General features: G+C 47.1%; 1 protein-coding gene and 1 pseudogene across 5 annotated transcripts in view; both read left to right on the plus strand.

Moving 5' to 3' along the window:
- Nucleotides 1-23,780, plus strand: part of DOP1B (DOP1 leucine zipper like protein B) — a 167,213-nt gene that overhangs the window by 28,444 nt on the left and 114,989 nt on the right. The gene's annotated exons all lie outside the window — the stretch shown is intronic.
- Nucleotides 18,280-22,006, plus strand: LOC115873486 (annotated as a pseudogene).

Below are 23,780 nucleotides of genomic sequence, written 5' to 3' on the forward strand. Positions count from 1 at the left end.
TCATGCCCAGTCCCCACCAGGGTTTCAGCAATTCCTCTTAGTTACATTATGCCCTACCAGGCCTCCCACACCCACCTCACCACCAATTTGGGTCACTTGTTGTTCCCTTGGCCCTGGGTTTGTTAACACCACTTCTAAAGCTCTTTCTTATACACAAATGAGTATCTATGAATGTGTTTCTCTAGTCAACCCAAACTAACACAGTAAGATTTTCAATTGTTGTAACTTGGGTGTTAAATGGCTGGTGGTTTTGAACTGTGGACCTTGTGGTTAGCAGCCCAACACTTAACCCACTACACCACCAGGGATTTCTAATGGCCTCAATAGCATCTAACCACAACAAATAACAATTACAGATTCTTTTGGGAAGAAGTAGGTCTCCAGGCCTTCCAAGGCACCTGTGGATGAACTTGAACCACCAACCTTTTGGTCAGTAGTCAAGTGCACTAACCATTCACTCAGGGACTCCCAAGGTCACATTACTAGTGCTCACCTCTTTAAGTGAGACTAAGAACAATATCCCCAGGCTGGGCAGCAACAGCCCTGCTGTAAGCCTCACCACGGAGGAGGGTGTGCATGATTTGGGTGGGCAAATGCCTCTCCCCATTCTGGGACACATTTTATGGGGCATGCCTCTGATGTTTCCCCATTGCCTCAACCTACAGCCTCCATCATATTGTTTGTCTTGTTAAGAATCAGTCTAGTCCTTATTTGCTAACTCCGCCTAAGAGTGACTCACCTTTATATAGAAACATCTAGCATTTCGTTGAAATGCCATTATTATTTCTAGATTGTAACAATAAACTCCCAAAACAGATGACTGATAGAAATCAAACAGCCACCAGCAGGGTCAGATTTGAGACGAGCTCTGAGTATCCCATTGTAGGAAGCGGAGCACTCATATGTAAAGGCGATGCGCCCACCCTTCCCAAGTTGTCCATGTCCACTTCTGTCACTAGACAGGTACACTGTCGATCATGTATCAGCAGGTCTCTTTCTCAGCAGGTGTGTTGTCAGCTTGGGTCAGGTGTGGTATGTGTGTATTCGTATTCATTCTCTGTTTCTCTCTGTGTGTCTTTCTCTTTGTAGTTTTTCTTGGCCTGGGTCTGGCCCTTAACTTGCTGGTCTAGTTCTCAACACACAGCTTTGTGACAACTGGACCAGTACCAGGGTTAGGCCAGCTTTACAACAGCTCTTTAAGCAACTCTTTTATGGATAGTCCCTGTGCAGTGTGTGCCCAAGCCTCTGTTGGTGATCTCCTGCCTGGAGGAGAGGTGCCTGGACCTGCTTTGCCACTCTGCTCACCTCTGCTCTCTCCCAATCTCCTTGGCTCCCACCACTCAGACATCTGCCACCATTGCTCTCCGTCATCAGTTTTACCAGCTCAGTATTACAGCGCTTCCAGGATGTTCTGGGCGCAGGCCCAAGTGCAAAGGATGCACTCTACTCCTGGCTCTCCTCCACCAGAAGCCCCGTCTGCAGTCTGGGTTTGATCAGGCACCAGGCAGCTCCCCTACCCCCACCCCACTCCACGTGAAAGTGGATAGCCGACAGCCAATGATGCCATTCTGTAACATATTGCAACCCAACTAATCATTTTGGAAAAACTATAAATTAAGAGCCAAGAAGGCCATCTATACACACACACACTGCAACACAATGTTTGGCATAAGTATGTGGGAAGATATGCTAATTCCAGTGTTGTGGAATAAAGGAGTGCCGAACTTGAACTGGCAGTACCTGCATTCATTTTCAGCTTCACCACCTACTTTTGAAATCGGGGTAGATAACATTGATTACCCACCTGCCTGAATTAGCTAGTGCTATCATAACAAAATAGAGCATAGGATGGGGGCTTTAAAGGACAGGAACTTACCCTCCCAATGTGGGAGGCTAGACTTACAAATCAGGGCCTCTGCTCAAAGGGAGGGTCCCTTGTTGGTAGCCCCCGAAGTTCCCAGCATTTTCTCTCTGCTGTGTGTGCTCTATCTAGTCTTCACCTTTTATAGCCCAGAAGTAATTGGGGTTAGGAGTCCACTTTACAACCTACCTTATGCCCACAGGTGTGGGGACCAGGATTTCAGTACATGTTAGGGGAACCCATAACACCTCCTACTTTCTTAACCAAAGGGCCCAGTTATGTCAGAGGATCAGGTAGCACTGTGCTCCAGGATGACGTTCCCCACGCCACCTTCTCCCTGTCTCCCAACCTCAGGAGTAAATGTTACTGGCCTAGGATTTAATCTTGGAATTCCATTTTCCTTGCAGAGATGAATTTAGTAGTGGCACGTGGCCAGCTCGGACCAGTGAGCTGTGGTGGGAGGGCTGTTTGTTGGAGCCTCTGGAAAGGGTTTCCGCGCTTTCAGAGAGACATGAAAAAAACAAACGCTGACCTTGTGGGTTTTGTTCCGGTGTAGTTGTTGAGTTCTTACCTTAATCAGTGGCAGCCATCTGAGACCATGACAGGAAAAGCTGAGGATAAAAGCCATCTTTCTCGCTGGGAGTAGATACCCTTGAAAGCTTTGAGCCCTTTCAGGATGTCCTTGAGCCCCATACATGGGCCAGACCTGGGAATTCGCTTCTCCAGGACAGGGTCGCTGAGTTTGGCACCCTTGACATTTTGTGTTACTGGAGCTGCCCAGTCCCTCGCAGGACGTTCAGCAGCAACTAGTAGATGCCAGTGAAAAAACAGTTGCCCTGGAGACCCCACTCAGGGCGGTCCCTTCCATAGGGTTCTAATGGCTGACACTTCCAAAGCAGACCACTGGGCCTCTCTTCCAAAGGAGCTCTGGGCAGACTTGATATGGAACTACTTGGTATGGCTCTTCTCTCCATAGTTTTTGAACACCCCCACCCCCAAATGACTAGACAGTAGCATGCAGATAAGGTGTAGAAAGCTCTAACCTTGGGACTGGTGGGGTCTGCTACTCTGCTGCCTACAAGAGTGAGCCCTTTCAGAAGCAGGGTAGAGGATCCAGAAACCCTTAAGAAAGAGTGGGCACCAGCAGAATGAGCACAAGAGCTCTCCCTGAGGCAGTGGAGGCAGCAGAGGCCACAGCACCAAGACCATGATACAAAGCCAAGGAGCCATGTTCAGACCATGAGGCAGAGCCAGTGTGGTTCCTGGCCCATGAGATGAGTAAAGACAAGAGGTCAAGGGACCACATGGCTGAGAGGTCCTGGAGACCAGAAAGAGATGTGCCTGCTAACGTGGCTGAGAAGAGGTGCTGCGGACGGAAAAATTGCATCCCTATCATTGTGTGACCTTTAACTTCCCTAATAAATACCCGCATCTGTGAGTATTGTCTGTGAGTCCTGTGTGGCCATGGCAGCAGCTGATGGGACTCAGCAGAGAAGGAGTATGCTGTAGGGCAATGGTCAGGACAGGGTCAAGGAGTATGGAGGGTAGAAGTATGCCTGACCTCTGCCTCGTAGAAACCATCCTTGGGCAGATGTTGACTTTGGTTTTCCTTCCTCCTTGCCGTCACCTCTTAGACCTTTTGCCCAGCAGCCAAGTGCCCTGCTCCTGAGTCACAGCGTCAGAAACGTGGCCTCACTTGGCCAAGTGTCCTCCAGAGGCAAAATCACTGGACTTTGGGATTGATGAGGTAATATATTGTTTTCATTTAAATTCTTCATTGAAACCTGTATAGTTGGCTGTTCTGTTCTTCACAGCCAAGAACAAGCCTTTGGGGGCAGGGGGACTCTGTCCTTTGTAGGTTATCTGACCCTGCGCACTTGTCATTGCCCTGTGCTGACCTATCATTATTCTGGCCATCTGCATGAGAGTGGGGACCAGCTGGTACTGAGGCATTTCCAGAGTGGTTGTGGGGAATTTCCTGTCTCCATCGACAAAGCTTTTAGTCAAAGAGCAGAGCCTTGGCTATACTTTGAGGAAGTCGTGTTCTTCCAAGCCTCCTCAAAGCTGGCCTCAGTGCCTGGCCTCTTTGTCCTGGGTGTTCCCGGTAAGAGTTTTATGGCTACAGGCCATCTGGCGAGAAGAGCCAGCTTTGGGATTGATTGTATTTGGAGAAAGCCGGTCCTTCACCCCCCAGCCACACTCCCTGTGCACATGGTCCGCTGGCCAAGAAGAGCTGTGTCCCCACCACCGCCACCCTCGTGAGACTCAGAATCACAGCTCTGGTTGTCATTATCACATGTGCTGGTCAGGCCCGCTGTCAGGCTGACCCAGCAGGTAGCCCAGATGTGTTCTGGGTGCAGTAGGGTCTTGTGGGAGTATATGTTAGTCTGGGTTGACTAGAGAAACAAATTCATAGACACTCATATGTGTGTAAGAGAAAACCTTATATCAAAGAGCAATTGTAATATTAAGAAAAACATCCCAACCCAGTCCAGATCAAGTCCATAAGTCTGATATTACTCCGTATGTCAATACTAGTCTATAAATTCCTCTTGAGACTCATGCAGCCATGCAGTGACACCGAATGCAGGAAGATCACAGGCCAGTGGGTGGAACGTCTTGTGGATCCAGTGGTGGTGGAAGCATCTCAGCGCTGGCAGGGGTCTCCATGCTCTAGGGGGGGTCCTCCAGCTCTGGGGCTCTGGTTCTGTCAGCATAGCTCCATGTGGCTTGTCAGCAGGAATGTATCACAGGAAGTGAGTATATCTGGCTTCCAGTGAGCTATTTATCTCTGATGCTTCTCCAGATGAGGTCATGAAGCTGCGACCTGATTGACAGGCTAGACTCCACCCCTTCTTCAAGTTGACAGATGATGTGACTGCCACAGAGTACATGCCCTGACTTTTGACAGCCTGTCTGTGCCCGGTCCTCTCCAGCTTTGAGGATGCCGGGCGCTACTCTGGAGATCCTCTGTAGAGGGAGAAGAGAACCCGCTGGTGATGGTTGCCATAGAATCCTGACCCCACGTACTACCCGAGGCGGCGGCGTCCTGTCCATAGCGTCTTGATGGCCATTGGCATGCTGAGTCCACTGCTGTGATCACTGTGTATTTTGAGGGCTCTCCAACCTGGGGCTCATCGACTGGCCCTCTACCAGCAGGACTCGATGTACCTCGTAGGACTCGTAGGCGGAAGATAGATCCCGAGGCCTTTCTCCTTTTTACACCAGTCCCTTGTGGCTTGGGTGAAAGTTTGCAGATGAAATTGAGTTTCCCATCCAACTATTCGTACACGGCTTATTTATCCCCCCCGCCTTTTCTATTTATTAAATCCTTTTATTGGGGGCTCATACATCTCACGGTATGTTTCTTGACAGCGTGGCCACCCCCTCAGTGGAACAGGCCTCTTGCCACTTCCTCCTTGGACCTTGGGTCCCTCTCTGCCTGTCCTTCCCTCGCCGCCCTCCTGCCTCCCGAACTTGGTTTGGGTGCATGTGTTGCCCTTTTGGCCTGAGGAACATGCTCCTCACGGGTGTTGGTGTTCACCTTTTTTTTAAAAGGAGTTAATTTTTCTCACCTTCCCTTCTCTCCCTTTATTCTCTTTCACATTCTAGGTCTGACTGTTTGGCTGAAAGGGGTGGGATTATTTCCAGGTTTGAAGGGTCTCTGAGGACGATAGCCCCAGGGTGCCACCACTCTCCATCAGACCAGTAAGTGGTCTTTTGTAAGCTTGTGAATTTGATTTTACATTTTCCTTCCCCTCTCCCAGGTCTCCTCGGGCAGGTTACCATCTGGTTCCTCTAGTCTCAGGCGAGGAGAGGCTGTGGTTTGAGTGAGCCTTTGAGTCTCTGGTTGTCTTCTCTCATCTCTGTTCCAGACAGGAAGAGCACAGCAGCTGTATCGCAGATGAATGCTCACAAGCTTTTAAGATCGGGGTCTCTGATTACCAAAGTAGGATGGAGAGCATTGTCTTTGGGGGGACTGTGCTATGGCACCTGACCTAGAAGCCCCTGAGACTATGGTCCTGAGCCCTCAAACCCAGCTGCGCATTCTTTCCAGGTGTTTGGTTATGGCTTGCACAACTGGACCCTTTCTGTTCTCTGTTCTATACCGAGATATATTGATAGCACATAAAGATAAATATGTAGAAATTCCTGTGGGTGTGCTCCATGTGCCATCCCATTCCTGGTTCATTCAGCTTACATATGTACTTACCCCATCTGTCCACGTGTACATTACTGTTTGTTATTGCAGGAGCCTGCATGGGACAGTATGTACTGTGGTTGCCTTTTACTTTGGCACACCTCCCATGCTGTGCTGACCGTGCCTCCACCCTCATTGTGTATTACCTTTCCCCCCACCCGAGTTAATACAAGTGATTTTCCTTTCCTCCCCCAGCAGCCATTAAAGAATGTTTCTGTGCATAAAAGGGATTTTATGCGGATTTGGGTCTCATGCGATACTTGCCCTTTTGTGACTGACTTATTTCCTTCAGCGTATTGTCCTCTAGGTTCATCCATACAGCACGTTGTTTTACAGATTCAGTATTGTTCTTTAAACCCAGGACTTTCTTCCAAGGCTGTTGGTAGTTTGGGAGATCCACTAAAACCTGTCCACCATGGGTGAGTCTGCGGATATTTCTAACACCAGTGGCCAAGCTGCCAGCCACGCAGCCACGTGCGAGCCACCAGAGTACAACAAACCAACAGCCGGGGCTCACTTACATGTGTCAGTTCTGGTCCTCTGCGTGTGATCTGGGAGGAATATTGAGTTCTACCCATGGAACTTTGGGGACCAGAGGCCTCTTTGGCGTCTGAGATGAGACTGTTCCCAAGACGGCCGTCCCTGTCTCTTCGCTCCACGTTTATCAAGTTTGTTCCCACAGAGGCTTGTTGGTCTGTCAGATAGACCATCTGTATGGAGACGAAAGTACTTGGACAGGGGAGAAAAATAGTGTACTACCAGCTACTGTGTTTAGTTGATCTTTTTTTGTAATTTATTGTGGTGAAATATATAAACAGATTTGCCATTTTTGTGGTATCCAACATCAACCAGGGCTGTCGGGCTCAGAAATCATGAATAAATGGCAGGAGGTGGCTGAGGGTGACAGTAAATCACACGGGAAGAAAAGTCAGCGACTTTAGTTGTGTTCACCATCACTGTCTGTTCACGTTTCTCATCACCCTTCCCAGAAACGCAGTGTCTCTTAAAGCAGTACCTTCCTGTTTCCCCCTCTCACTGGCCCCTGGGAACCACTGGCAAACCTCCATCTCTGAATTTGCCTGTTGTAGATATTTCACATAAGTGGAATTATATACTGTTTGTCCTTTTGTAACTAGCCCATCTCACTCAGCGTAATGTTTTCAGAGTTCATCCGTGATGCAGCACGTACCAGAACTTCATTCCTTTTTATGGTTCCGTCATACAAACTTCAAACTCACTGCCATTGAGTCTACTCTAACTCATGGCAACCCTCTAGGACAGAATAGAACTGCCCCCGTGGGTTTCGGAGGCTGTAAATCTTTTTTGGAGTAGACAGCCTCATCTTTCTCCCTTTGGAGCATCGGGTGGGTTTGAACTGCTCACCTTGTGTTTAGCAGTCCAATGCATAACCCACTGTACCACCAGACCTCCTGAATAATACAAGATTTCAAAAAGTTTGTGATAAGATGGAAGTAAAGGATAAAACTATAAACCTTATCTCCCAGCCCCGAACTCCTTTAAGCTCAAGACACTTTTGAAAGCAGTGATACCAACCATTTAATTCATTCCTAACGAACTGTGGATCCTGGGATTTAACCATGCCAATGCAGTTTTTTTTAATTGTTAAGTGAAGAAAAATGTGTGGTCTTAAAATATTTTTAAGATTAGCAAACAAAAATAAGTCAAAGGAGCCAAAGTAGGACTATAAAGTGGGTGCCTAATGAATTCCCATCAAACTCTCCCCAAAGTGCCCTTATTTGATGAGAGGATGAACAGGAGTATTATCGAGGTTGAAAAGGACTCTCTGATGACGTTTACCTGGGTGTTTGCTAAGGCTTTAGCTAATTTTCTCAAAATACTCTTGTAATAAGCAGATATTATTGTTCTTTGTCCCTCCAGAAAGTCAACAAACAAAATGCCTGAGTATCAAAAAAGCCTGTTACCATGACCTTTGTTCTTGACCCTTCTGCCTTTACTTTGACTAGACCACTTGCACTTCCTGGTAGGCATTGCTCTGGTTGTGCTTTGTCTTCAGGATCATAGTGGTAAAGCTGTGTTTCATCTTCTGTTAGAGTTCTTCCAAGAAATCCTTCAGGATCTTGATCCCACTTGTTTAAAATCCCCATGGAAGCTTTGCTCTTGTGTGCAGCTGGTCTGGGTGCAACAGTGTTGGCACCCATGTAGCAGAAAGTTGGCTCAACTTTTTTAGTCATAATTGTGTAAACTGCACCCATTGGGATGTCTGTGGTGTGGCCTTTTGTTTCCGCTGTTAATTGAGAGTCCTTTTTATTAGGGCAAAAACAAGATTAACTGCTTCCTCAAAAATGGATATGGATGATCGATCTACCACTTTGGACTTTATCTTCATCATCATCTTATCCCTTTTTAGAGCAAGTTATCTATTTGTAAAGTATCCATGTTTAACCATTTTTCCACACAAGTGTCACAATAAATCAGATGTTTGTTCTTTCTTAAGTTTTAGCAGAATTCATGTTGCTCTGATAGTGGCTCTTTGCAAAGTGATATCTTAATATCCTTTCTTGAGCCTCAAACTAGATCCAGTTTAAATTATAAAAAAAAGGTTAGCATGAGTTTGTTTTGGTGCAAAAAAATTGAAATTCAGGCATATTTTTTCCATGAGACACATTTTCCACGAACTTTTTGAAAACCCCTCATATTCCATTCATTTAGTTCTTTTAATGATTCTAGTATTTTTATTAGATCTTCTGATTTGCAAAGATAAACTAAGTATTTCAGCACTCTGAATTATGTATGTAGAGGAGCCCTGAGGGTGCAGTGGTCACTATTGGGCTGCAATCTGCCAGGTCTGCAGTTCAAAACCACCAGGCTCTCAGAGGGATAAAGAAGGGCTTTCTACTCCCGTAAAGCGTTACAGTCTCAGAAACCCACAGGGACAGTTCTACTCCGCCCTGTAGGTTGTCATCAGTCAGAACTGACTGGATGGCAGTGAGGGATTTTGCTTTTTGTTTTTCCTTTTCTTATTAGGATTTAAAACATATTCTCAATGGTATAGTTTCTTCTTCCGTCCTTTTCTTTTCATGTGATTTACTGTAGGATTCAGTGCCCCCACCCCTACCAGTTTTTCATGCTTTCTGAGCCAACCAGTCCTTGTTGTTAGCTGCTATCAGATCGGCTCTGAGCCATGGAGATCCATAGACAGCAAAATGGGACACTGCCCGGTCCTGTACCATCTTCATGATCCCTGATAGGCTTACGTCCATCGCCATGGCCGCTGTGTGTTTGGAGTGCCCTCCGTCCTAGGCGGCTCGCCTTCTAGCACCCACCCGGCAATACTCTGTGCTGGTCAGAAAGGGTTTCACTGGCGGATTTCAGAAGCAGGACACTAGGCCTTTCTTCCTAGAATATCTTAAGCTGGAAGTGTCTCTGAAACCGACCCCCCAGGGGTGACGCTGCTGTATTTGAAATACCAGTGGCCCAGCTTCCAGCATCACAGCAGCATGCAAGCCATCACAGTATGACAAACTGACTTAACGCTCCAAAACAGAGAATCCTCAAAGTTTGGCCAAACACCAAGGGCTCAAGCAGAAAGCACATGTTCTGAGAGTGATGAGGGCAGCAGCTGTACAAATGTGCTTGACACAATGGATGTATGTATGGATTGTGATAAGAGTTGTACGAACCCCCAGTAAAATGATTTTTTAAAAAATTTGGCCAAACAATAGATCTATAAGTGGAACATGACCCCAGTGAGGGGCATACAACTCAAAATAATCAGTCATTTAACGACTCAAAGGGCAGCATTTACCCAAGGACAAAGCTCAGTAGGGTTAGGGGAACTCAGTAGGGGAAAGGAGGAGAACTGGACACAGGAAACTCAAGGACGGAAGTGGGATAAGGGAAGGTACATTGAAACTATTACAATGAAGGAGATGATACAAAGTGCGTATGAACTGTTGAATGGACAACTGATGATCTGCTCTGTAAACTTCACCCAGCTCATAATAATAAAGTTGTTGTTTTTAAAAATAGAGACCCCTAGTTAGTTAGTTTTGTTTTTTACCTGCTTCGAAGCCATTTCTTTTCAACTGTATAGCCCTGTAGAGTTGGTGCTGCCAGGCCTCTCTTCCTGCTCAGGTACCCTTAGCTCTGGAATCTCAGCCAAGGCCCCACAGCTCTGTGCACAGTGCCGTCACCCAGGGCCAGTTCCACTGCAAGCCCACACACACCCCTGCCACTCCTCCACGGTCACCTATCTGACATGGGACCTCCTCATAGCTGTGTGTTTCTTAGATACTTTCTCTTGCAGCTGAGCTAGAGAGGCACTTTGCCTGCTGGAGGAAAGGGTTGTAGACTTGGTGTCACCATGTGGCTGTGGGACTCTTTGACATACAATGCCTCGGCTTCCTGTCAGAGTACCAGGATGGTGCTTTCCTCCATGGGCCTAGTTGTCCTTTTTGTTTGCATGGGAACATGCTCCTAATTCTATCCTGCAGATCAAATCCCACCCCAGCAGGCTCTGCAGCCATGTGCTCTCTCCTTCAAGTACAGTTCAAGCAAAGGACTGAGGCATTCTTTGGGTGCCGGGCTCTGAAGGTGTCTGTCTAGAACACTGGAGGAGCAGGTGGGGGGCACAAGCACTCCATCCCTGGGGTCCTGACATGCCTGGCAGGCTCACAGAAAAAAGGAGTCCATGAGCTAGCTTCCCGGTCACTCTGTTCCTAAGGGTACATTGACGATAGTGCACCAGTGGGAGTCTACGTTTCCTTGCACAGCCGGTTTGTCTTCAGGTAGATTCTGGCAACCCCATGTGTGTCCCAGTGGAGCTGTGCTCCAGAGTCTACAGTGACTGGTCTTTCTTGAGCAGCTCACCAGGCCTTTCTCTTGAGGGACTTCTGGGTAGACTCCAGCCTCCAACCTTTCAGTTAGCAGCAGAGCATGCGAACTATCTGTATCACCCAGAGACCTGCAACATTGAACTTTGCCAGGTCTTTTTCTTTACAAGATATACTCATTGGCCTTTGAAGCCCTTGGCCTCAACACAGGTACTCAGGACCCCCGGATTTCCTGCAAACACCCCTGAGCTATTTCCTAGACCTGCTCAAGCGTGGGCCCCATGCTTGCTCTCAGATCTCCAGGGTGGTGACTGGTGTGGGTGGACCTGGACATGTGGGCTGGGGTGCCCTCCCCCGTGAGTTCAAGGCCCTTTGAATGACTAGAACAAGGATCTAAGAAATGGAAGAGCACACGCCCATGTTTCTGTGTGGCACCCAAAGTAAAAATTCTAACTTTGAACCTGGCCTTCCAGGATGTTTTGAAGGTTCGAGAGAGAACACATTGTGACCAGAATTTCTAACTCCCAGAGAGTTCTTTAGATGCTGGTGTATGGGCCTCCTTGAGGTGTGGTCCCAGGCGCTCTGAAGATTGGGAGTGGCCCCCATGCTTGATGAAGGTTCTTTGTTTTACTTGTACTTCTGAGACCCACAAAGTAAGGCTCTGATGTTTGCTACTCTGTATTGTCAGATACCAAAGGACCTGCCCCAGGTCCTGTGGCATGCTAACTTCGTCCTGTCACTGTGGCGCTAAGCCGGGAAATGCCCTCCTTGTGGCTCCATTCAGGGAGGCAAACTCCCCAGAGTGCTGGCTCAGTGGTGGAATGGCCCCCCCTCCGTGTGACTGGCCAGTTCAGAGCTTGTGTTCATTGTGCTGCATGCCCCTTGACTTTCTAATCGCCTTGCGTGCACTAAAGCAAAGCATTTCTTCCACAACAGAACGGATTCTGCAGGAACCAGTGGAAATGGGACGGGGTGGGGTGGGGTGGGGAGAGAAGCTGACCTGCAATAGCCTGCCGCCTTCACCTGTCTGATACCAGGTTTAAAAATGCACTGTCGTTTTTGCTTAAGGGTCGCGGAGCCCACGCTAACGACGGTGGGATAATCTGAGAACGGAGAGCAAGGAGGGTGTAAGCAGTGTCACTGAGCATGTATACTTGTAGAAATTGTCTAACTGCTGTGTGTCCTGTTGTGTATAGTTTTACCACAATTTAAAAAATGGTCATAGAATCCATATTCAACTTTTAGTTGTGCGCCTACCCAAGTGTTAGGGACTAGATTGTGTCCCACAAAAAGACATGTTGAAATCCTCACCCCAGGCATCTCTGAGCGTGACCTAGTTTGCATATCGGGTCTCTGAAGATGTTATCAGATAGATCAGCACATGCGTTGCGTGGGTCCTAATCCAATCTGAGTGGTGTCCTTGGAAAAGAGAAGAGACACGAAAGGAAGCAGCCAGCTGAAGAAGGTGGATATTAGAGTGATGGGTTTACAAACCGAAGAACCGCTGGAGCGACCGGAAGCTACAAGAGACGAAGAAGGAGTTTGCTCTCTGAGGAACATGGCCCTCCTGACGGCCTGACTCTTGCTGCCGGCCTCCAGACTGTGAGAGCACCCATTTCTAATGTTTCAGCCCCTCGTTTGGGTGCTCAGAGAACGCGGTGTGGCATTGACCCAGAGAAGTATGTTGCTATTAGTACAAAGACCTAAATAAGAAGGCAAAGCTGGTTCCAAAGAAATAACATCGTTTACCTGAAACCACACTTCACCGTGCCTTCAGTTTCCTCCTGTGTCTCCTGAACAAGGAGGAAGGCTCTGTTCGGCAGGGCCTCCGCGCTAGGAGCTGTGTTTGGAGCTAGGAGCGAGCCACACGGACGTCATCACGCCTCGAGAGTTGATTGACCCTGTACCTGGCCCTGTGGGTTTGTATCAGGGTCCACCTGACTCATCTGAGTGCAGCACAGAGAGATTTCAGTGTGTGACCTTTCCTAGGAGGACGCGCCTTGGCTTGCAAAGAGGTTTCGACAGTGGTGATACTTACTAAACAAAAGCTGTCATCACAGGCTGCCTGTGACATCCCAGCCCCGTGACGTGAGGTGATTTTCGAGGACCTTTCTGTGTCTTCTCATGCCCTTCCTCGCCCCTGGCTCCCTCCCCGACACTCATAAAGCTCACTCAGTGACCAAGTCACTTGCCTTTCAGGTAAGGAGTGACATCCTCCGCTAGAGGCCTGGCCTGCTTCCCTGCCTGGAACCCCCAGTCAGCTTGCTGTTACTCAGTGTCTGGTGTGCTTGCCCCTGTCTGCAGGGCACTGCTGCCCGGCGAGTAGCTCAGTGAGTGTCCAAACATGTGCCACTGGGCAGTCTTTCTCACTGTGCCGTTTCACGGCTCCTTTTCTCTCTGCTTCTTCCCTTTTGGCACGAAACGCACAACCTTCTAAAGATGACGAGGCTTCCAGAAGGAAGGCGTGCACGTCTTTTACTGGAACAAACACAGCTCCACGTTTGCTCAATGGGAGAGACCTTTGAAGTTGGCTTGCTTGGGTTTTTTTAATAAGCGAGCATCTGGTGTTGTGGAGACATTGCTGTCGCTCTGTGAGAGAGCACTTAGGGCCTCTCCCTCCTAGGCACTTGTCTAAAAGAAAAAGTAAAGCAGACTAAATAAAGTACTAGTTTTCTGTACTGACGGTAAAACCCATTGCCATAGGGTCCAGTCCTGACTCTTGGTCACCCTGCACATGCCAGGATAGAACCGGGCTCCGTAGGATTTTCAGTGGCTGATTTCCCCCCCTTTCTTCCTACCTGTTTAACAACGGATTGCCAGGTCTTTCTTCTGCTCTGTCACTGGGTGGATTTGAACAACTATTTTTAAAAAAATCATTTTACTGGGGGCTCTTACAACTCTGATCAAAATCCAGCCATCCATCTATTGTGTCGAGCACATTTGTACATGTTGCCATCACCAGTTTCAAAACATTTTCTTTCTACTTGAGCCCTTGTTATCAGCTAATTCCGCTCCCCCCCTCATGAACCCTTGATAATTTATCTTTTTTTTTCATGTCTTACACCAACCACTGTCTCCCTTCACCACCTTTCTGTTGTTTTTCCCTCGTGGGGCGTGGTTATATGTCTATCATTGTTATCAGTTCCCCCTTTCTCCCCCCACCTTCCCCTTCCTCTCCTGGTATTGCTACTCTCGTTATTGGTTCTGAGAGGTTTATCTGTTCTGAATTCCCTGTGTTGCAAGTTGTTATCTATACCAGTGTATACTCTAGTCTAACTGGATTTGTAAGGTAGAATTGGGGTTATGATAGTGGTGGTGGTGGTGGAGGGGAGAAGCATTAAAGAACTAGAAGAAAGTTGTTTGTTTCATTGGTGCTATACTACACCCTGACTGGCTCATCTCTTCCTTGTGACCCTTCTGTTAGGGGATGTCCAACTGTCTACAGATGGACTTTGGGACTCTACTGTGTACTCCCCCTCATTCACATTGATATAATTTTTTTGTTCTGGGTCTTTGATGCCTGATACCTAATCCCATAGACACCTCATGATCACACAGGCTGGTGTGTTTCTTCCATGTGGGCTTTGTTGCTTCTGAGCTAGATGGCCGTTTGTTTATCTTCAAGCCTTTAAGACCTCAGACACTATATCTTTGGATAGCCAAGCACCATCAGCTTTCTTCACCACATTTGGTTATTCACCCATTTTGACTTCAGCGATTGTGTTGGGAAAGTGAGCATCACAGAATGCCAGGTTATTAGAACAAAGTGTTCTTGTATTGAGGGAGTACTTGAGTGGAGGCCCAATGTCTGTCTGCTGCCTTAATACTTAACAAATAAGTATATGTATATAGATCCATTTCCCTATTGTTATATATATAAATGTTTTTACATGTGTACTTGCCTGTATTTAGACCTCTATAAATGTCACTTGCCCCTAATTCTTTTTTCTATTTCCTTTTATTTTCCTCTTGTTCCACTATCATGTTCGGCCCTCCTTCAGGTCTCAGTAATTCGTCTCAACTACATTGCACTTGATCAAGCCCCATCAGGCATTCTACTCACTCCTCCTCATCAATTTTAGATCACTTGTTGTTCCCTTGTCCCTAGATTTGTTGGCACCTCCTTCCTTACCCCTTCTTCCCCATCTCCCATGTCTCCCCAGAACTGTTCCCATTGTCTTCTCCCCCAGATGGTTCATCCTGCCTATCTTATCTAGATAGACATACAGAGACAGTAATTAGCACAAAAACAAGATATAGCAAAACATAATAAAAGAAAACAAAAAACAAAACAACAACAAAAACCAACGGCAAAATTAGAAAAGCCTCTAAGTAGTTCCAGGTCTGTCTTTTGACCTTTATGAGCATTTTCCAGTGGAGGCTAATGAGGTGCCATGCCCTGGCCCCAAAGTCTAGTTTTAATATTCCTCAGGGACTTCGTTGCTTTGCTCCCCTTGCTGTTTTGTTGCACACCTTAGTGTTCCACCCTAGTGTGATGGGGTCAGATTTGGCACAGTTTCCACACTATGTCTCCAGTGTTGTCCCCTGTAGCACTATGGGTCAGTGAGGGATGTTGTGTCTTTTGGTGGGGCCAACCATATGGTCCTTTCTGTGCATTGGCTGCTCTGAGCCAGAATATCATCCTCAGGGCTTGGTGGGCCAAGATGTAAACATTTTTTTAAGTTAGTAGTCAAGTGTAAACCATGTGCACCAGCCAGGGTCTAAATATATAGGTAGGTAGGTAGGTAGGTAGTTGGATAGATGATAGGTTTACCATTGTGTTGTTCTTGCTGTGAGTATACACAGAAAAACACAACCAATGTGAGTTTGGTCAAAGGATACTCACTGAAGGTTCAACCCATGCGGGGACCCTGCAAATGGATTTTGGGCTTCTACTATCATCCATAGCCTTCTGTAAACCAGGTGTTCAGATTTAAGTTCTTATACCATTTCTTCCTCAGATATGGATTTTATTATTTACCCTCCTTGGATCACACAAGTTAGTGAGCTTCTTCCATGTGGGCACAGTTGATGCCTCACTTAGATGGCTGCTTGTTTTCTTTCTTTTTAAATTTAATTTAATTTTTATTAAATACTTTTATTGGGGGCTCTTACATCTCTTATCACAATCCATACATTCATCCATTGTGTCAAGCACATCTGTACATATGTTGCTATCATCATTTTCAAAGCATCTTCTTTCTACTTGAGCCCTTGATATCAGCTCCTCATTTCCCCCCTCCCTCCCTCCCTCCTTCATGGACCCTTGATAAGTTATAGATTATTATTTTCATATCGTCCTCTGTCACCCTTCACCCACTTTTCTGTTGTTCATCCCCCTGGGAGGGGGGTTATATGTTGATCAAGATAAACAGTTGCTATTATTTCTGATAGCTAGGCACCATCTGATTTCTTCACCACACTTTGCTGTAGCACCAGATCTTCAGTGATCTCTTCATGAAGGTGGATATTGAGTAGGGCCATATCATAAGAACTAATTGTTCCTAGATTTGGGCTTTGATTAAGTGAGTCTAAAATCCATGCATATGTCTGTGGTTTATATATGTGTTTGGTTCAATGATAATGAGACACCATTATCATTTTATGATAGAAACCATTATAAATTGTTCCTTGAAGCATAATTAATTCTATTGATAGTGTCATTAATTTAGCCAATGGTATAGAATTTAAAACACTGTTGAGAAAAGGAAATTATACACGTATAGGTGGCTTTTCAGACTGCAATACATGAATTGTTGACTTGTATAGATTAAAAGCTTGAGTGACTAAACACTTTACACGAACAATGAGGGATGGTTGGAGATAAGGGCAAAACTTTCACTAATACTCATTCACAAAAGTGAATGAGCATTCCATGCCTGCTAGACTAATACCTATCATAAGAAAGCAAAGCAAGCCTACAAATAATAAATATATGGTTTAATGGCTACCACATTGGGCACCCTCAAAGCAAAATATCAAAACCCAGCCTTCTTCTTAGACTAGGGTATCTCAGCCTTGATTCTCATAGAGGTGAGTTTAAGGTAAAGCCCTGAAAGGTTGGGTTTCCACATCAGATCCTTCTAATGTGACTTACAAAGGATGTTATGCATCTTGAAGGGACAGAGAGTAAAGCCTCCCAGTTGTCTATAGCATGCACCCTGGGATAAAAAGTAGGTCAAAAGTTGGATTTTTGTCCAAGGTACGCTAGTGAAAGTGGGACACATTTATTACTGAGAGAACTTGTCAGTAGTCGTCTTCCAATCCCTGAGACTGGTTTCAGCATGTTTTGTTTGGAATAAACCCAAGCATGTATGAACTGGTATGCTAATAGCAATGCTTTTCAACTCACCCTTATAGACATTGAGCTTACCAGCAGCCATGCAAGGAAGAGCCTCACTGTCTTAATAACCAACCTTGTCAAGGGACTTCCTCTTTTCATGGCCCAGGATGAGCCCTTTTCCAGGGACTGGTCTCGCCTGACAACATGTCCAAAGTACTTGATAAAGTACTAACATGATAAACACGATAAAGGCTCGCATCCCTGCTTCTAAGGAGGTTACTTCTCCCAAAACAGATTTGTTTGTTCTTTTTAGCAGTCCATGGTACTTTCCACCTTCTTCCCCAGCACCATCATTCAAATGCATCGATCCTTCGTCAGTGCTTCCTATTCATTGTCTAACTTTCACATGCATATGAGGCAATTGAAAATATCTTGCTTTTCAACACTTTCAACACATAATCAATAATTCACAAGTACACATCCTTCTGGTATTCTCTGCTTTCAGCCAGATCCACTTGACATCAGCAATGATAATCCCCCTTGTTCCACTCCTCTTCTGAATCTGGCCTGAACCTGTGGAAGTTCTTTGTCAATATACTGCTGCAACTGTTGTTCGGTGATCCTAAACAAAATTTTATTTGCATGTGATATCAGTGATATTGTTGTACAATTTGCACATTCTGTTGGGTCCCCTTTCTTTGGAATAGGTACAAATATGGATCTCTTCCAGTCAATTGGCCAGGTAGGTTTCTTCTTAATTTCCTGGCATAGACAGTTGAATGCTTCCAGTGCTTCCTCGCCTGGTTAAAACATTTCAGTTGGTATCCCTTCAATTGCTGGAGGCTTGTTTTTGGCTAATGCTTTCAGTGCAGCTAGAACCTCTTTCTGCAGCATCATCGGTTCTTGATCATATGCTTCTACCGCCTGAAGTGCTTGAATGTTGAGTAGTTCTTTTTGGCACCACGACTGTGTCTTTTTTATTTCTTCTATTTGCCCTAGCTTCTCTACAGTTAAGAGCAAGCTTCAGAGTCTCCTCATATCCCGTTGGTCTGGTTTTTCTGTCCTGTCTTTTTAATGACCTTTTGCTTTCTGCATGTCTGATGTTCTTGATGTCGCCAGGATGTTCCTTATGGAGTGTGAGTTGACGGCCACAAAGGAGCTGAACCAAGCATGTCTGTTTGCAGGGAGCCGTGGCAACTGGCGCAGCACTTAAATTGGAAATCTTAGTCTCCACATTCTATAGCTTTATCTTATAAAATAGATAAAGCTCACATTTTATAAGAAAACTTATATCATTTCATCTAAGAGATAAACGGTGTAAGGTTACGTGTTGGGCTGCTAACAGGAAAGTCAGAAGTTCGAACCCACCAGCCACTTCTTGGAGGAAAGATGAGGTTTCCACTCCTGTGAAGATTTAAAGGATGGGGAGCCCATGGGTCAGTTCTAGCCTGTCCCACAGAATCGCATGAGATGGGATTGACTCACTGCGGTGGGTTTGATTTGCTTTCTGGAGCCTTCAGCCTGCGGAGTCAGAGGGGTGTGGATATACTGGCCGTGATGTGATGGATCAGACAGGAGCCACAAACCAATTGCTGCCCAGCCACCTCAACTCATGGCAACCCCAGGTGTGTCCGAAAGGGTTTTCAGTGACTGTTTTTTCAGAAGTCAATCTCCAGGCGTAGTTTCTAAGGTGCCTCTGGGTGGATTCGAACCTCCAACCTTTTGGTTACTAGTTAAGCCCATCAACCGGGAGCTGTTCCTCTGGTGTCTGTGTGATTCAGTGAGACTACGAGGCAAGGAGCCAGTAGAAACCTTCCCAGCAAGCTTTGCCTCTTCCCCACCCTGCAGCTTTTACACAGAGAGAGGAGCGGGGAGGGTGAGGAATGTCCTTCACAGCTGCTCCTCCCCTCAGGCACCTTCCACAGCAGTATTTCGAGCTGGACGTCAGTACTGCTGCGCCAGATGTCATGAACAGGGGGCTGCTACCCCATTCCTTGCATGGGTGAAGTCCACATGGGAGAAGGCGACGCTGTCTAGGGGCCCAGCCTCAGGAGGGCTTCATTTACAAAGGTGCGAGTCTTTCCAGGGGGTCCTAATCTCTGTTCACATGGCCTGCCATTGCACAAAATATTTTTCTTTAGTTTTGGGGTTTTTTGGAAAAAATTCTCATAAAGTGCTACTGAAGAAATAACCATCTCTCTTTCTTTTTACCCTTGAGCCTGAGTTCCTGTTACATCTCATTTGTCGTCTGTCTCTCACCAGGCACAGGTTTCCTCCCCAGTTCCGTGCCTCTGGGGAGTCCACTGCCCTGGGATCTGCAGCTGACCCTATCTCACAACCCGTCTCTCCTAGGGTGTATCCTCAGTCTGTCATTAGTGCATCTAGGTAGCGCCCTGATTTGTTTTTTGTCCCATTCAACAGCGTAATTAGTAACCGCCCCTGGAGGTGCAATGGTTAAGTGCTCCCGTGTGAACCAAAATGTTGGCTAGTCAAGCCCGCCCAGCAGCTCCACTGCAAGAAAGGCCCGGCGATCTAGTCCCGTACGGATTAGAAGAAAAGCCGACGAGGCAGTGCTGCACTATCATGTGAAGTAGCCGTGAGACAGCGTCGCCCAGCTGGCACACCGCGACAGTATCAGTGAACAGCTGGGTCCAATGAGCCCGCTGCTGTTGGGTTGATTCCGACTCATAGCAACCCTCTAGGTCAGGAAGAACCGCTCCACAGGGTTCCCACCACTGTAACTCTGTCCAGAAGCAGGAACATCTCGTCTTTCTCGCCGCATGGAGTGGCTGCTGGCTTTGAACCACCGACTTCACGATCAACAGCCTTTCATTTACTCCCCTGAGCCATCAGGACTCCTTGGGCCTCATACATTGTTTTAAATGCAGTACGCTTTGCTCTGCTTAGTTTTAAATCGGTAATGGCCCTTAGAGCAAGTGCTTATTGACTGCTTACCCTGTGCCAGGCACTATGCGATGCTGACTCTTTCCAGGTTGTAATCTCATTTGATGCTTGCAACCAGAACCCTCAATTTTACAGGAAAACAATTTCCTGAAGTAGCAAATGGTGGAGGAGACAGAAACTGGCGGTCTAGACTCCTAGCCTCATGTGCGTCAGCCCAACATCCGTAGTCACCTCGGTTTTGAAGCAGGTGTCAAGTGCCAGGTGTGGCGACACCTACAGTTGCTGTGAGTCACGTGCTGCTTCACACTTCAGAAACGTTATTCAGCGAGGAGAGCGGCAAGTAGTGGTTGACTGTCTTCCCAGCCCCACGAGATGAGCTAGCACGTTCTGGGGCCAGTGCCTGTGCTCTGGCGTTGTCCACAGCCTCTGATGCTCTGCCTCCAGCCCAGGCCTACACGCGATGCCTGTGCCGCAGCCTTGCCGCTCACGGTGTGAGCCCCTCGTGGCCACCCTGGGCCCTCCATCTACCCCACAGATGTCTTCTAGAATTCCTGGGGTCTGAGGGCCCTCCCTAGTCCTGCTATAACATCAGTGCCCCAGGTGGGTGGCTTTAAAGCACGGCGGGTATTTGCTTCATGCCGGAGGCCAGAAGTCCAAATGAGGTTCCTGGCCTTGTACCCTCTTTGTAGGGAGTCCAGAGGGGCCTCAGAACAAGACCTGTGGATTGCCTTGTGGAAAGCAGCAATGGAAAGGCTATAGAGCACTTGTCTACTGGTGATGTCTGGGGAGCCATCCCACAGGACCGGGCTAGGCAGCCCCAGGGTTCCTTGGCGAAGCTCACATGGCATCTGTCCTCCCCGGGAGTGCATGCTCCGTGTCTTATCCGCTCTGTGTGTGCACACGCAGCGTCATGATGCCAACACCTATATTGAGGGGACATGGCTCAAGCCGTAATCTCAGGCCTCATCTAGGCTGCGCTGCAGGGGTGCTAGAAGCCAGCACTGCATTGCCCGTGAATTTTCCTGTGCCCAGTGAGATGAGAAGCAGTGATTCCATCTCATGAAGATCAAGATGAGCAGGTCTCCAGCCGGGCTGCAGTGGGTGCACATGGCCACACGGGCTGGGCAGTGTGGTGCAGCTCAGGCCATAGGAGCTGGAAGGTTGGCGGCCACACACAGCAGTCACACGCTGGCAGTGGGCGCTGAGAACGGCTGCTGGCCTCTACATACACCGCCTGTGTATGCTTGCCACTGTTTTGCCTTTCAGTCGGCCATCTCTGCCACCACCCACCAGGTCACTTACACACCTGCTGGCCTGCACTGCCTGACTCCCCTGAGAAGCCACCAGAAGAAACCGAGGCCAGTCACTGAGGACTAGTCACTGATAGGCTCGAGACCCTAGGATTCAGAAAAAGGGCCTTGGCATCCCTGTACGGACTGTGAGATAGGTATCCATGCCAACGGGATGTGTTCACAATGAAAATATCCAGTGCACGAAGAAGATGCAGAGAATCAGTGTGGCTAAGGCAGAGACCCCAAAGGAGCGCATGACTGGTACCACAGCCGGAACTTCCATCCAAATGTCTATCTTTTCAACAGAATAGTCGCCACCACATAGACTGGCAGCGTCAGGGTTTGGATGAGTTCCTCAGAATGGGCCCTTCAGGTGGCACTTTGGCATTCGGCTAGCAGCCTTCCCGTCTTCCCGCCGGGCTCTCTGAAGTCTGAAGACACAGGGGCATGGTTTCTGGGCAGGGTATATGCTCTGTGGAAGAAGCCGTGCACAAGTTTGCTTCCATGACCAGATATTTTCCTGAAGAAAAAGAAAGAAAGGAGAAAATGATTGAAGATCATGAGTCCGAAAGTTCATGCTCTGCACTTGGACACAGGGAAGACAGCAGTGCACAGGGATGTAAAAGAAGCCCGGCTCACCGGGAATCCTGAGAAGCAATCCCAGTGCTGCTAGCTGAGTGAGACTAGCACATGACATCCAGTCATGGAGAAGAAGGCTTGCGAATGATCTCTTTACCGAAAGCTCACTGTCTAGAGAGGACGGCTCACCATTCTTAAAGATGCTGGGTTGTTTATGAGTGGTACTTTTCTTTCATCGTATTTTGGCTAAACTGCTGTAAAAAGCTAAAAGCTTGTGAATGCTATATCTATTGTGTTAGTCTGGGTAGACAAGAGAAGCAAATTCACAGACACTTAGATGTTTATAAGAGCTTTATATAAAAGAGCAATTGAATATTGAGAAAACATCCCAGCCCAGTCCAGATAAAGCCCCTGTGTTCGATATTAGCCCATATGTCCAGTACCAGTCTGTAAATTCCTCTTCAGACTCACACGACACATGCAATGGCGCTGAGTACAGGAAGATCACAGGCCAGTGGGTGGAGAGTCTTGTGGATCCAGTGGCAGTAGAAGCATCTTAGTGCTGGCGTTGGTCTCCACATTGCCTCCTGCAGCTCCAAGGCTCTGGCTGCCATCAGCAGAGCTCCATGTGTCTTGTCAACAGGAATGTCTCGCAGGAAGAGAAGCAGAAAGTGTATCTGGCCTCCAGTGAGCTACCCTTCACATCTCCAAATGAGGTCATCAAGCGGCAACATGATTGACAGGCTAGACTCCCACCCCTTCGCACGTTGACAGGAGATTATGTAACTGCCACACCAATCCTTTATGACCCAAAGTTGCTGGGGAGCAAAATCTGGCCTGCAAATGAATTAGACGTTTGCAAAAACCCGGTTGGTTTTGGTGCTTTTTAAAAGAAGAAAGAAAAAGAATACCGTTTAAAATGAAAAGAAGAGGGTTCTTCTTTCTGTTGGTGGGGCAGTGTTACCATGAACACATTTGCTCGGTGCCTGTGTTGCTCATTCTGAAGAGAGTACTACTGTAGACCACACTGCCTCACTCAGACTTGTGGTCGACAATCATGGCTACCTGAGCTGCTCTGGGAAAACCCTTTGCTTTGGGGGTCTTGTTAGGCCACTACAGTGAGACAGTTAGCCTTCCCAGGATTCTCTTTTCACACTTAGCTGAAATATGTGCCTTCTGAAGGGCCGTGGTAAAGCACTTTTTCTGCCTTAGAGGAAAAGGGAAGTAGCACTAGGGATTTACGGAAGCGTGCAACAGAGAGTCAGAGGTGCACTTTCATTGCTTAAACAAATGGTGGCTGGAAATGGGCGACTTGCCTTTTGTTATCATTATGTAACTAAAGTGACATATATGTACTGGTTTCTTCTCAGGCTAAATGTGCAATTTCTGGTCACAAGGGCAACTTTCAGTATCACTACTGGCTAATTGTTACTTCTCTTTTAAGTCAAAAGAAAGATCTTATAAAATCAATAAATGTAATTTTTCTAGTAATCTAGAAAAGGCTGTTAACTTGCTAATTTCAGAATTCATTTTTTAAGTCCTTTCTTTGTAGAGAACTATGCCTGAGAGTGGTATCATTTTAATAATAATAAAATGTCTTTGTCCCCTGGTCCAAAGATAGATGTCGCAGATAAACTGCTTTGAACTTCAAATTTCAGACGAGGCAGCATTTTCTTAAGATGTTTACCCAGTTCAAGGACTGTTTGTTGGCCTTTAGGAGTGTTTTCCAGTCCAGTCTGTTGGGGCACCTGGCCCCAAAGTCCACCTTCAGCATTCCCTGGGGGCCTCGCCGTTCCATTCCCTTGCTGTTCTGTTGCACCCCCTTAGTGTTTTGCCTCGGTGTAGC

This window comes from Echinops telfairi, unplaced genomic scaffold (assembly GCF_000313985.2).
Source record: "Echinops telfairi isolate 266 unplaced genomic scaffold, ASM31398v2 ScPeMD7_7469;HRSCAF=8507_0, whole genome shotgun sequence".
In the NCBI taxonomy this organism is placed as follows: domain Eukaryota; kingdom Metazoa; phylum Chordata; class Mammalia; order Afrosoricida; family Tenrecidae; genus Echinops; species Echinops telfairi.